The sequence below is a fragment of the Lissotriton vulgaris genome, chromosome 4_1 (genome assembly GCF_964263255.1).
Source record: "Lissotriton vulgaris chromosome 4_1, aLisVul1.2, whole genome shotgun sequence".
Lineage (NCBI taxonomy): Eukaryota > Metazoa > Chordata > Amphibia > Caudata > Salamandridae > Lissotriton > Lissotriton vulgaris.
Genome location: NC_141691.1, coordinates 1,128,126,983 through 1,128,140,187, shown reverse-complemented (window position 1 = coordinate 1,128,140,187; position 13,205 = coordinate 1,128,126,983).

Genomic DNA, 13,205 nt, shown 5'->3' with positions numbered 1-13,205 from the left:
GCTTAGTTAGAAGCACCAGTTGAGTACGTTAGTCAATGTATTTGTGTATGTATATATTTTATCCATTTTAAAGTATCATATGGCTAAGAAACCATATCAATGCTTTTACAGTATTATTTCATAATACTACTTTTACTGTACGCACTTTACTTTATGATAAGTATTGCAATTGAGGCAATTAATTTCTCTTGCATGAGAAAGAAGACTGCTCAATAAATAACACCTTTTATTGAAAACGGCCGTCTCTCTATTTCTCTGCACTCTGGTGAAACTAAGTATGCACGGTTGACTGAGTGAAATAGCTGTCTATTGTTTTCACACGACTCTAGAGATACACTCTTATTCTGAGGGAGCAAAGTTGTCATGTTTATGCGGTTGTCGGAAACTGAATCCCTTCTTGTCTGAGCCAGGGAAGTTCATCCCTCCCTATTCATTCAAGAAAGTTTCCAGTGACCTCTGAGCTAGCTGGCGCAAACCTAAATTAAGTTTAACATAGTCAGTAGAGACCTAGATGACCTCAGTCCTACGTCTACACTGCTGTTTATGTTATTCTAATGCGCAGAGCCTATTTGGAGAATAGGAACTACACGACATGGCGCCCAACGTTTGGTAAGGTGATAATCTAATGCAAGACATTAGAGTAACTCAGTCGTGCTTTTTCACACAGAACCCTTTTCCCGTAAAAACTCCAATAGACGTCTGGAGTGGGTGAAAGGTTAATATCCGCCGGAACTTAGTAGGATGAGAATCCTATGTATTAGTTTTTGGTTTGATCAACGTTGAAGGATACAGTGTTCCAAAATATTGTGCACCTAATCTTTGTTTCCTTGGAAACCTGCTCTGCAAACTTTAATTAAACAAAATGTCGACTAACGGCGACAGCAACGAAACCGATGGAGCTGCAGTAGATACGAATCAACCAGGTATCGATGTTACAGGGTTTAATGAAAATGAACCGGGTGCAATTATCATCCCGGCAAATGTAAGAAGAACGATAACTCTTAAACTTATAGAAAATGGACTGACACCAAGAGGTGGTACAGTCATATTCGTGGTAGGGGCACATGAATATCGGCAGACAGAGGTATTCTATTCATGGATACTTTTCCAGCAGCACACGCTGTGACAAAAGACTTCCACTATCACAAAATAGAGGAACCTCCGGGAGAATACACTCCTTTCAAGGATATCAAAATCCCACTAAATTACCAAGAGCACCTTCTCTGGTTTAATGGCGCCCTAAAACATAATAATCCCATCACCAGGCTCGGTCCACTAGGTAGACCAGAAGCAAAGGGGCCAGTCCTATGCAACCATGCAACACACCCAGACTACGAAATAATGTCAAGTGAAGAACTCCTAGTTAAACTAAAAGAATTAACAAAGGCATATAGAGAATTAGTTCAATTGGCATGGGATGATATAAAGAAACTCCAGAAATTGAAGGAAACAGATATAGCAGACCAACCATTTGAACTCGCCAGAATCATAGAAAAATCCTATGAAGAGCTAGGAAGAGATAGTTTGGGTGGGAAACCGGTAAAACCCCAAATAACTGAAAATCCTGAAAAAATATTTATTAAAAATAATTTAAGGACTCCAAAAAAGAGTAGGGATTGTAATAAACAATCCACTCCCAGGGAAAAACATTTCCAGCCCAGAGGAAGGTCTCCTCAGCGTATAGCGAGATCTCCAGGCCGAGAAGACAAGTCTCCCCAAAGGGAGCCCTCTGAAAAAAGATATAACCTTAGAGATAGGGATAAAATAAGAAAACCAGAGAGATATCAAGATGTTGATACACGTCCCTCTCGATCCTTCTCACTCAATCTTTCTCGATCTTCCTCACAGAAATCGGAAAGAAGAGGACGGTCAGAACACAGAGAAGAGCACGTCAAGTCCAAAGACAAGGAACCTGCTCATCAAAGTAAAAAATTACAATTTCCCAGAAAGAAGGTAGCAAGTATTAAGATTAAACATGCTGAGAATTCTGAGGACACAACTGAAAAACGGAGAGTGGGCACAGACAATGCTAGACAGCGCAGCAGAAGTGGCCATAGCTCGCAAGATCCTGATGAATCTTCTGGAGACAGTGGACACAAATGAGTATATTCAGGTGGAAACTGCAGACACACGAGTTAGTGTGCCCCATAAATTATATGAAATAACATTACGTATAGAGGGAGATAGAACTAGGAAAATAAAAGGTCTCTTTTCAGAAAAACTTTCAAAAGGCTATGACATTCTGTTAGCTGAGAAAGACTGGCCACCAGAGTTTGTCAGGGAGTGCCCTCATGGTGAAGAAATGATTATGCCTGCCTTCTCAAATCATATTCTGATTCATAAAAAATGCACATTGGCAAGAAAATGGGCAGTGGCCCAAGCTCCTGCTTCAATAAAAATCATGTAGGATGGGATGAGGATTCTCCTCACCACAAAATCCAGTTAAAAAATCAGCCCACTGCACAACGGCAGTACCCAGTTAAACAAGAAGCTAAAAAGCAAGTCAGGGAGATCTTAGATCAACTTGAATATCAAGCGGTGATCAAAACATGCACCTCTCAAATGAACAATCCTTTGCTTCCTGTCTCCAAGCCAGACGATTCATATAGTCTAGTTTTGGACTACAGACACCTTAACTCCTGTTGTAAAACATTTGCAGTACAAAACTCACATAGTGCAGCACTAATGAACAAGATTGTGCGCAAAAAATATAAAACAACATTAGATATCTCTAATGGATTCTTCTGTCAAAACATTGCACCTGAAAGTAGGTATTTAACCCCTTTCTCAATAATTGGATCGCAAAAACAATTTTGCCGACTCCCACAGGGATTCAAGAATAGCCCAGGATTATTCTCAGCAAGGGTAACAGAGTTACTACAAATATATGATGATGAGGCATTATCATATGTCGATGACATCTATCTCACAGATGAGGACCTGGAGACTCACTTAAAAAGGGTGAACACCATAATACTTGGGTTCGCGTCAGAGGGTTACAAATTCAACTTTAAAAAGTCACGAATTGCCCATCTAACTGTCCTATTTTTAGGATATGAATTATCAAGTGAAGGCAAAAGCCTGGCAGACAATTTCTTAGAGAAATGTGCTGTACTCCAAACACCAACAACGCTGAAGAATTTACAATCAATACTAGGTTTCCTGAATTTCGGAAGAACATACATTATAAATTATGCATAGAGGATTAAACCTCTCTATGAATTAATAAGACCAGATATCAAACAAATCAATTGGACTCAGAAACACACAGAGATTTTGAGATCATTGCAAACAGACATGTTAGCTAAAACAAAATTACAAACTCGCAAAACATACACAATCTTGTAATCCGAGTCATCCCAGGAAGATGTGGATTCACATACCTGACCTCTAATGAGGGAGAAACAGTACCTATAGCTTACAAATCACATTTGTACACTCAAGCTTAAAAGAAATTCAGCTCTACAGAAAAAAATCTGACAGCGGTTCAAACAGCTGTAGCAAAAGAAAGAGCCCTATCCCAAGGCAAGAGAATATCTGTTTATACAGCACAATCAGCCATTGAGGCATTGACAAGTCCACGTAATCTGATGAAAGTGGTCTTCGATCCAAAATGGATAGAATGGGAAAATTCCTTTGCTACAGAAGACGTGAAATACTATTTTGACCCAAAACTGAAAAACGTAGATGATCTAGAATATAAACGAGAATATCCTCTGCCAGCTGAAATTCTGCCACTAGAACGATACACCTGCGTAATCTATATGGACAGATTCGCACAACACTACGATGTACGATGTAGAGAAGAAATCCTACGATGCAGCGTGCGCGATTGTTAAAGGTCACTGGCGCTCTGGTAAATACAAACCAATGATTACCAAAACTGAATCACTCAGAAACTGTTCAGCTCAGCGAGCTGAAATAAGAACTTTAAAGATGGCGCTTGAAAATGCCGATCGCGAATTCCCCACACTAATAGTGTGTGATTCGTATTTCTGCGTCAAATCATACAACAGTGATATGCAGACATGGATCAAAAACGGTTACAAAGATGACACAGGTGCCACAATAAAGCATAACACACTTTGGGAACAAGTAGTTCTTTTAAAGAAAGAACTACAAAAGACTCACGTGATACACGCACTGAGTCATCGACGTGATGGTGTTCACGTTGCAGGGAATTCATTGGCTAACACAGCCACAGCAGAAGCGGTTCAACCGGCTTCCGTAGCCACTGAAAAGCATTCAGAAAAACAAATAGATGGAGAATCCATGCTGGCAGTAAAAGCCTCATTAAAAGGCGATTATGCAGCATTACCTCTCAACTATCCACTCAGTAATACATACATAATTGATGCAAACTCCGTTCCGTTTGCTCGAATCCCTGGAGTGGGGGATAGAGTAATTCCAAACACGAAGCGGAGAATCTTCTTGCTACAAGAAGCACATATGGGGTTGGGTCTGAGGCACCAAGAGATCCTGAAATCTCTGATGGAACTACAATCAGAGTACTGGTGGCCGGGAATGAGCGTAGATATGTACTATTTTGCAAAAAATTGTAAGGACTGCAACAGAGATCGCAGTTGTGAACCGGACCAGCCTGTAGCCCAGATACCACTATTAGATAGCATGAGGCTATCTATAGCGCAGAAATCCAGTCGGAGAAATGCGTCCCATAATTAGAAAAGACTTAATTCACTTAAAAATGTGGCCCCAGCACTCGGCTGACGCCAGAACTGTTATAAAAGATTTGCGAGTCTTTATCGGCAGATACGCAATTGGCATGCTACATTCTGATCAGGATCCTGCGTTTAGCTCTCAAGCTTACAAAGAGGCCATGAACAGCATGGGCATCGCATTGCGGTACTCTTCTCCCTTCCATCCTGAGGGAAATGCGGTTGTGGAAAGAAAAAAACAGTACATAAAGCAATCTATAACGGCGAGGGTATTAGGTTCGGGTGATGGGTGGGTCAAACATTTAACAAGTGTCCAACGTAGTCTTAATAATCTGCCAAGAAATTCTCTAAACGGTCTCACTCCATACAAACTATTGTTCAGCACTAGAATGCTAATTCAGGACCTTGATTGTCACACTTCAGTGGTAGAAGAAAAATCCTTTGATATCAAAGATCGTTTGGCTGTTTTACAGGACTTAAATGAAACAAGAAAAAACCTGAGTAACATAAACTTGAAACAACAGCCGACAACCACTGAAGAAAAACCACCTGTCCCAGCAAGACCTGTCTGGATTCCAAAGATTGGGGATCTGGTCAGAGAAAAGATTGCAGTAAAAAAGGAATTTGGGCCTTCTTACAGAAAAGCAGTACCTGTCTTAGCTATCAACGGAACAAGATCAGTTGTACTATCGCCCCTTGCTGGTAAAAGGGAGAACAGAGTTGTATCCATCGACCTGGTAAAACCACAATCATGTGGCCAATAATAAGTAGTAGGCCAAGTGGACTCTCAAGAAATAGCAGAATACCGAAATTTGCTACAGTCCAAGAGGCTCATACTGAGAGACTAATCACATTAGATAAATCTGCAGTGAGTAACAAAGGACTATGCAATAATGCCATGGAACTAGTGCCTCTTGAAACCCAAATTGCAACAGTTTGTCAAGAAACACCAGTCTACAATGATGTAGCCCCTGACTAAGCTAATGAAACAAAGAAAAATGAAAATCCGAAAAAAATTCCAACAATTGACAGAACTGCATCCGGCTACTTCATCAATTTCGACGACTTCTCTGAAGATCCGAGCGAGCATGAAGAAACGCTTCCAACAAAAACTTTCAAAAACAAAGTAATTGAACTTTCTCACCAACTAAAAGAAACATATCTGATTTCACCATGGATTGAATTCTGGATTGTGTTAGGTGTACTTACTCTCCTGCTTTGGCTCATCATGGTTCTATGTTTGGGAAAATTCATTGATGGAAAATATAGTACAATGGACACAGCAAGTCAGAACATCAACTTGGTCCTAAAGCCTCACACATCCTCCCACATCGAGAAAAGAGAACTGTCATCTGCGAACATCTCAGCCAATCCAATACCCGGTGGGGTAGCATGGGACAGCACTGATTATGACATTTTTGGCTCGGTTGAACTCTTGAAATATCCACATCAGTTCAAGGTTTCATTAAGTGACTTTGTGACACCAAGTACATTCTCTGATGATTGGGACTTTGAAAACATTAATAATATGATGTCAGATTTAGTAATGTCAGCGAAATTTTTAGAACATGATTACTTACAGGGTTCATCGAATTATGAAGAGTTATACTGTTATAACCATTATGGTGATCACTATTTGCATAAAAGTGCTCAGCCTAGAAATGTTTTATCTTATAACCAGTGGGAACACTGTCCAACTCCACCAAAAGGCAGTTCCAAAACATTTTTTGAGAAATTCCAGTACTTTTCAGGGTTTAATAACAGTGATCCAGAAACATTTTATTTTAAAATGTTAAGTAGAACAGGAATGAAAACAATGTTGACAAATACTAAACTGATTTATTCAGAAAAATTTTAGGACAAAATGTCTACATTTGGTTTCGAAATTTGGAAAAACACCATTGAAACAAAAACGATCTGGGGTTCCAAAGATTGGCAAGTACAAGGCCTAGAAGCATTATTTAGGGCCTGCATGATCCCAGAACAAATGATATTCTTGAATGACACAATTTAACAAACTACTTGTCTTGGCCTAGCTAAGATAAAAGACTTAAATACACCGTCTATTCCGAAACCCATAACTGATAGTGACAGCACTACAGATGTGGAGATAGACGTATCCCATATTTTACACCAAAACAGAACACATCCTGATTGGAAAAAGTGGTTGATCTGGCCAACAGACACGAATAACTGTCAAGATAGATTCCTGAACAAAACACAGGGGTTCAAAATGACCAGACCAGACCCTAGATACTCCCAGAGACAACATCCAGGGATAGTTACAACATACAGTGTAGGGAAACTCTGCCTTGAGTGGCTAGAGAAATCCACACTGGCTGAAATTAAGCAACACTTGACTTTACTTAAAGACGGTGCTGACTTGCGTGATTTCATAATGGGACCACGCAAACAGCGTCAAAAACGTTTCATAGCGGCCGGTATATACGCTGCCTTCAACGAAGCATGGAAAGTAATGCAAATTGAAACAGCAGAAAAAATACGAGAATTAGATCGTATAAATTTGGAAAAATCACTTTCTGTAGTGGACAATGGGTTAACGACTCTGTCCTCCAGAATATATTCACTGGACAGCATTGTATCATCTGCTTTTGATATAATAGAGCAGGACTTACTAATGTTACTTTGTCAAAAAAGAGAGATTCCCTTTGGGCACATTAACAAAAACAAAATGACATAACATACAACAATACTTCAAGCATACTCAGAGCAATACAATAGTTAACCAAATTCTGAAACGACAAATAAATTCAATATGCACAGTTTTATTTTATAATTAAAATTGAATTAAAAAACAGATTAAAAAGTATATCAATCAGGGGAAAACAGACAATATATGGAAACAAATTATACTCTAAAGTTCATCAAATGAGTTCCTAAAGCTAAACCTAGGGAGATACTCAAAAGGTATATTCAGCGCCAGTCAGAATACTCCTTGATTATTATAAAATGGATTCTCTCCCCTAATTCTCAACGCGTTTCGACGGACCAATTATCATACAGCCGTCTTCCTCAGGAAAAATATTAGCTGTCTTCCCGAGATAACTGTAATTTAAATAAAAAGTATCTTAGATACAGTAATATAACAAATTAAAAAAACTGAACATAAGGCAACAATCCATCTGCTAAACAGAATTGGTTTTTCTCACTATTGCTCAACACATTACAACAACTTACATCATACATTTATAACATCTATCTTTGACACATCTCACATTATTAGTACATAGATAAACATTTTGTCATTAACAATGGGTCTTTCCTCAATGCCATTAACATTGCAAGCCATGTTAAATTTAAATAATACTCTCCATGCAGCATGGTCATTCAATTACATTTGACATGATTACATTATCTATTTATGCATCTTACCAACATCTAAGGATGGTTTTTGTGATTTCAAGATCGTTTAAATTGTTTAGACCCAAGGGGTTCATAATCCCAGGTAGCCCCAGTTTATTAATGCTACATATCATCTGCCTCATCTGTCAAATCCCATACTAACCTTTAAATGAGGCGTGCTACATAAGTAGGGGATAGATATCTCCCTTCTCTCTGGTAGGACGTACTTCCTGCTGCTGGCAGTCTTTTTATAGATCGTATTGCCAACTGTAATGTATAAAGGAACATCAAAAGAACTCATAAGTTGGTTTCTTCTCAATGACAGTATGTAAGTAGCTGTATTATCATATACATATTAGATGACTTAGGGCTCTTAGATAAAAAGTCATCACTTCACTCGGCTTATTTTCTAATAGTGTTGTCCTCTATAATATCATGACGCCATTTGAAATTGCCGTTATATCTATCTAAATTGGCCATAGTCAGCTCAAGTAGGCACAATAATATACTCACATCTTATTTATGTCCCACAATCATATTTGTAGATGCTAAGTACTGCCACTTCAAGGAGTAGATATATCTATTTCTTCATTATATATCAGTCCTGCAATATGAGGATATAATTATCCATCTATACTGTCACCCTAGCTGACAAGTTTTAACAATTATGCCAACTCCATACTTCCAAAAAATGCAGATTATCCTGCTTACATGCAGTAGAATTGTTCCGATTCTTGGAATTCGAAAAAGTAGCACCACTGGTAAAAAATGAACAAATGGGATATATTAAAGTCCCATATTATGCTTTGTATTAGCGTTAGTGTTTCTTAATCAGGGTTAGGGAAATACTCACATTAAAATTCTAGCAGGCGTGCTAAGACTTAGAGAGGGTGCCTTGATCTTCTCAGTCTTTAGCAATTGCTGCCTCTGAAACAAATTAGCGCAGTTTTTAATTAGTATTAGGGCACCCTTGACTAATAGTTCGCTCCAGTGCCTACCTACAAACTAGCGTGTTAACATACCTTCAAGGCTAGAAGAATACGATTCCCGCGTGCAGCCTCCGTGGTGTTCGATAAACAACACGGCTTGAGCAAAGCACGCCGTTTAAATACCTTTCCGCCAGCGTGGAAATGCGGAAATGCAGAGATGCTTTCGTAATCTAGCGCCCTCGGACCTTCTACATGGAGATAGAAAGCGGACTCCGATTTAATAGTAGAAAGGGGGCTAAGTAAGCGCCGTAGTTCGGTGACTTTCAATGGCAAATAGCACTAAAGTGGGATCTAGCGCATATGCTTATAATCCAACAATTTTTTACCTTATGTTAAAGGTTATGATTGCGTTAGCGCTTAATAGATTCGGAATTTAAATATTTATTTCTTTAGCGATTATGACGAGTTAACAAACACTTTTCTTGTTGGAATTCTTTTATAGCCTAATCTTATAAGGTGTTGTTTAGCAAAGCCTCTCTATAGAAGCAACATCTAGATGGCTGTAAATATTGAACTCACTACTTTTACTCTCAAATGCTTTTCCATTATAATATTGGTACATATACAAATTCTACAGCCTATATCAGGAAAGGAATGTATTAGTTGCACTACACTATTTGCAGAATCCCCAGATGTCTATTTGCAGACTCCTCAGATGTCTGTTTCTATGGGCCAATGGCAATCTCCATATTGTTAGTAGGTATATCTAAGAACCTACATTCAGCCAATAAGCCTCTCCCATTCTTCACGGGAGTTGAGTCCATTTCTTACTGTGTTAAGGTAAGAGATGTACCATTGTTCTCTTTGTTTTCGTTTACTCACAATATTCCCACCTCTCTTTCCTATTTTGACTCTTTCCAATATAAACCACTTGAAATCACATTTACCATGTTTCTTTTCCAAAAAATGTGAAACAATTGGGGCAGTTATCTTTTTAGTCCTGATCGCTGACCTGTGCTCCTGTAGTCTAGTCCTGGCCTCTCTCCCTGTCTCTCCAACATAATAGAGCCCACAGGGGCATTCTAGTATATAGATCACATTTTTGCTTTTACAATTGTTGTGGGTTTTACACCTAACTGTTTTGTTGTTACACGAGATTTCAGAGGCTACAATGCATTGATCACAGATGTTACAGCTTCCACACCTAGAGGTACCCACTACTATGGTGTTGTCTAGTGTTCTTTGGTTCTCTCTCACCTCATCCCTATAGGTGTGTACTAATAAATCTCGCAGATTTTTGTTTTTTTTTAAAGCAAAAAGTGCCTTGTCTAGTACCGTATCTTCATCATGATTAAGAATGTGCCAGTGTTTATTAACTACATTCTTAATCTGATTGCTGATGTGAAAAAATTTTGTTGCAAACACCACTCTGTTTAAGGGGCTTTTTTGAGTATTGGGTTTGTTGATCAGGGCATCGCGGTCATAAAATCTGGCCCGCTTCAGTGAATGAGATAGGAGTTTTTTAGGATAACCTCTATCCCGAAATTTGTTTTTAAGAACTTCAGCATGCTTATAGTAATCTTTTATGTCTGAGCAATTCCTCCTAAGCCGGAGGAATTGGCTAAAAGGAATGCTTTCTCTTTGGGATTTGGGGTGGAAGCTGGAGAAATGGAGGAGCGTATTTTTGGCCATAGGTTTAGTAAATAGCTCAACCGCTAGCACACCCTCTGAACTTCTTATAGAGATATCCAAGAAATCCACCTTAGTTGTACTGTACGTTGAGGTGAACCTAAGGTTTGGGTCGCCAAGATTGATCCAACTTAAAAATTCTTCCAAAAGGTCAGTGGTCCCTTCCCAAATGAAAAAAATATCGTCGATGTAGCGGTACCAGCCCGCTACATTCTCGAAAAAGGGTGCCATTTCGTTGTAAATGTGCTTGGTCTCAAAGTTACCCACATAAAGACACGCCAGACTGGGGGCACATGTGGCCCCCATACTGGTCCCCTTCAATTGTTTGAAGTATTCATTTTTGAAAAGGAAGACATTGTTGGTTAGAATTAATCGGACACAATCTACAATGAAATCCTTGTTGGCCCCCTTAAGGTCCTGACTCGATAGAAGTTCATCAATAACCATAATAGAGTCTAGTTGGGGGATATTCGTATAGAGAGACTCAATGTCTAGGGTTACCAGACACTGAGTCTCTTCACAGAAAGGTATTCCCTCAACCAAAGAAATGATGTGTGCAGAGTCTCTCACATACGATTTTAATTTGCACACCAACGGCCTCAGAAAGTGGTCAACATATTTGCTGATGGGCTCAAGTAAGGAATCAATGCTGCTCACGATGGGCCGCATAGGGGGGTCTGATTTATGTTTATGGACCTTTGGTAGGCCAGAGATGGCTGGAGTTTTGGGCTCAACATTGTTTAGAAATTTGAATTCCTCCTCGCATATATAGCCATCATCCCTAGCATTGGTAAGTTTGAACATTCTCGGGAAATCCTCAAAAGACAGTTTGCATTAGTTGGGGCATAATGTTCCTTTACTTCAAGCATCTTCCTAATTCTCTTTTCGTAATCTGGTGTGTCAAAAATTACAACTCCACCGCCTTTATCGGCCGGTTTGACTGTAATTGAGTTGTCGTTTTTCAACTTTTCCAGTGCCTCTTTCTCAGCCTTAGAGATGTTAAATGAGGGTATTTTCTTTTCCTTGTCTAAAATTTTATGTATTCCACTTTCAACTGCTATCTCGAAAGCCTCAATATTTTTACCAACAATACCTACCGTTGGTGTGAAGGTCGATTTTGGCTTAAGTCCCGAGATGTTATCGGTAACTCTACTCTCTCTATTTTCAAAGAAGCGTTTTAATCTTATTTTTCTAAAAAAGGCCTTAAGATCTTTCTCTAGTTGAAACCTGTCTATGGTAGCGGTAGGGACAAAACTAAAGCCTCTGCTAAGGATATCTAGTTCTATGTTACTAATTTCTCTGCTCGATAAGTTGATTACTGGTAATTGGCTGGTCTCCAGTACTGTTTGCTCCGTGTGCTCATGTATTCCTGCTGTTGAGGTGCACGGTTGTATTGAGGTTTTCCCCCGGTTGAATTGTCCTCACCCTTGGTTCCCATTGTATCGCTGGGTTCTCCTTGGGCGGGACTCTAAAAAATTCCCCTGGTCTCGTACATTTCTACCGGTTTCATTGGTATTGCATTCCTCCTCCTCACTGCTGGAGCCTGATGTTTCCGAAAAAGTGACATGCCTATTGCCACCTCTGGAGTAAGTTTGTTGGTTATATGGTCTATCCCAATTGCCATCATTTTTATTTTGATAGTATTTTTCTCTGAGAAAGGGGTATACATTCTCTACAGAGAAGCGTTCAATATCTTTTTTAAGTTTGTTTGTTTTTTTGTTCAGCAGATACTCGCTGTAACCTTCAACATCCTTATTTATATCGGCCAATTTCTTTTTCGCCTCTTCTACTGCAGGACAGCTTTTCAGTTCAGTTTCTAGTTTTTCAATCTCCTCCTGCTCAAGTATGATTAGTCCTTGAGCGGTTTCTATAATGAGGAGCATCCAATCTCTACTGCACCTATTTGAGATCAATGTCCATGTTTCTAAAAACTTTCTATTATCTGTGAATAGACCTGGTTCATTACGAACCTGTAGGCCAATGGGGATAGTACCTGATTTCACATACTCTGCTAGGAAGTCCTACTAATGTTACAACATGGTCAGTCTCAACTACGTTCTATTGTACAGCTTGGTTGGACGTTGCAAAATCTGTGTTCAGGCTACGTACCATGGCGTTTAATCAACACAACGTCATTATTCAGTATTTTTAACCTTACTGATAAACAAATCAGTTTGGCACAAAAAGGAGCAGACTATACGATTCTGAGCATTGAAAAACTTGAGATATTACCATTGACAATGTCAGAGAGACCTGTCATTGAATGGATAATACATGGAACAATTACAATTCCGATAACAACTTTCCAGTTTAAATACTGTCAAGAGTATATACCTGCAGGCCAGTATGAAAGGTTGGGTAAATAATACATCAAATCAACCTGGGATTTACCTTATACACACAGATGTTATAGTGAAGGGAACAAGGAGGTATTTCTTAGTGGTAAAAATTGTAAAAAATCACTAAGCGGTACCCTTCTGTGTCAAGGTATTAATTTGCATGGAGCCTGCGAAGGGTCTTCAAATAACCTTTCATGTCACCTGCATGG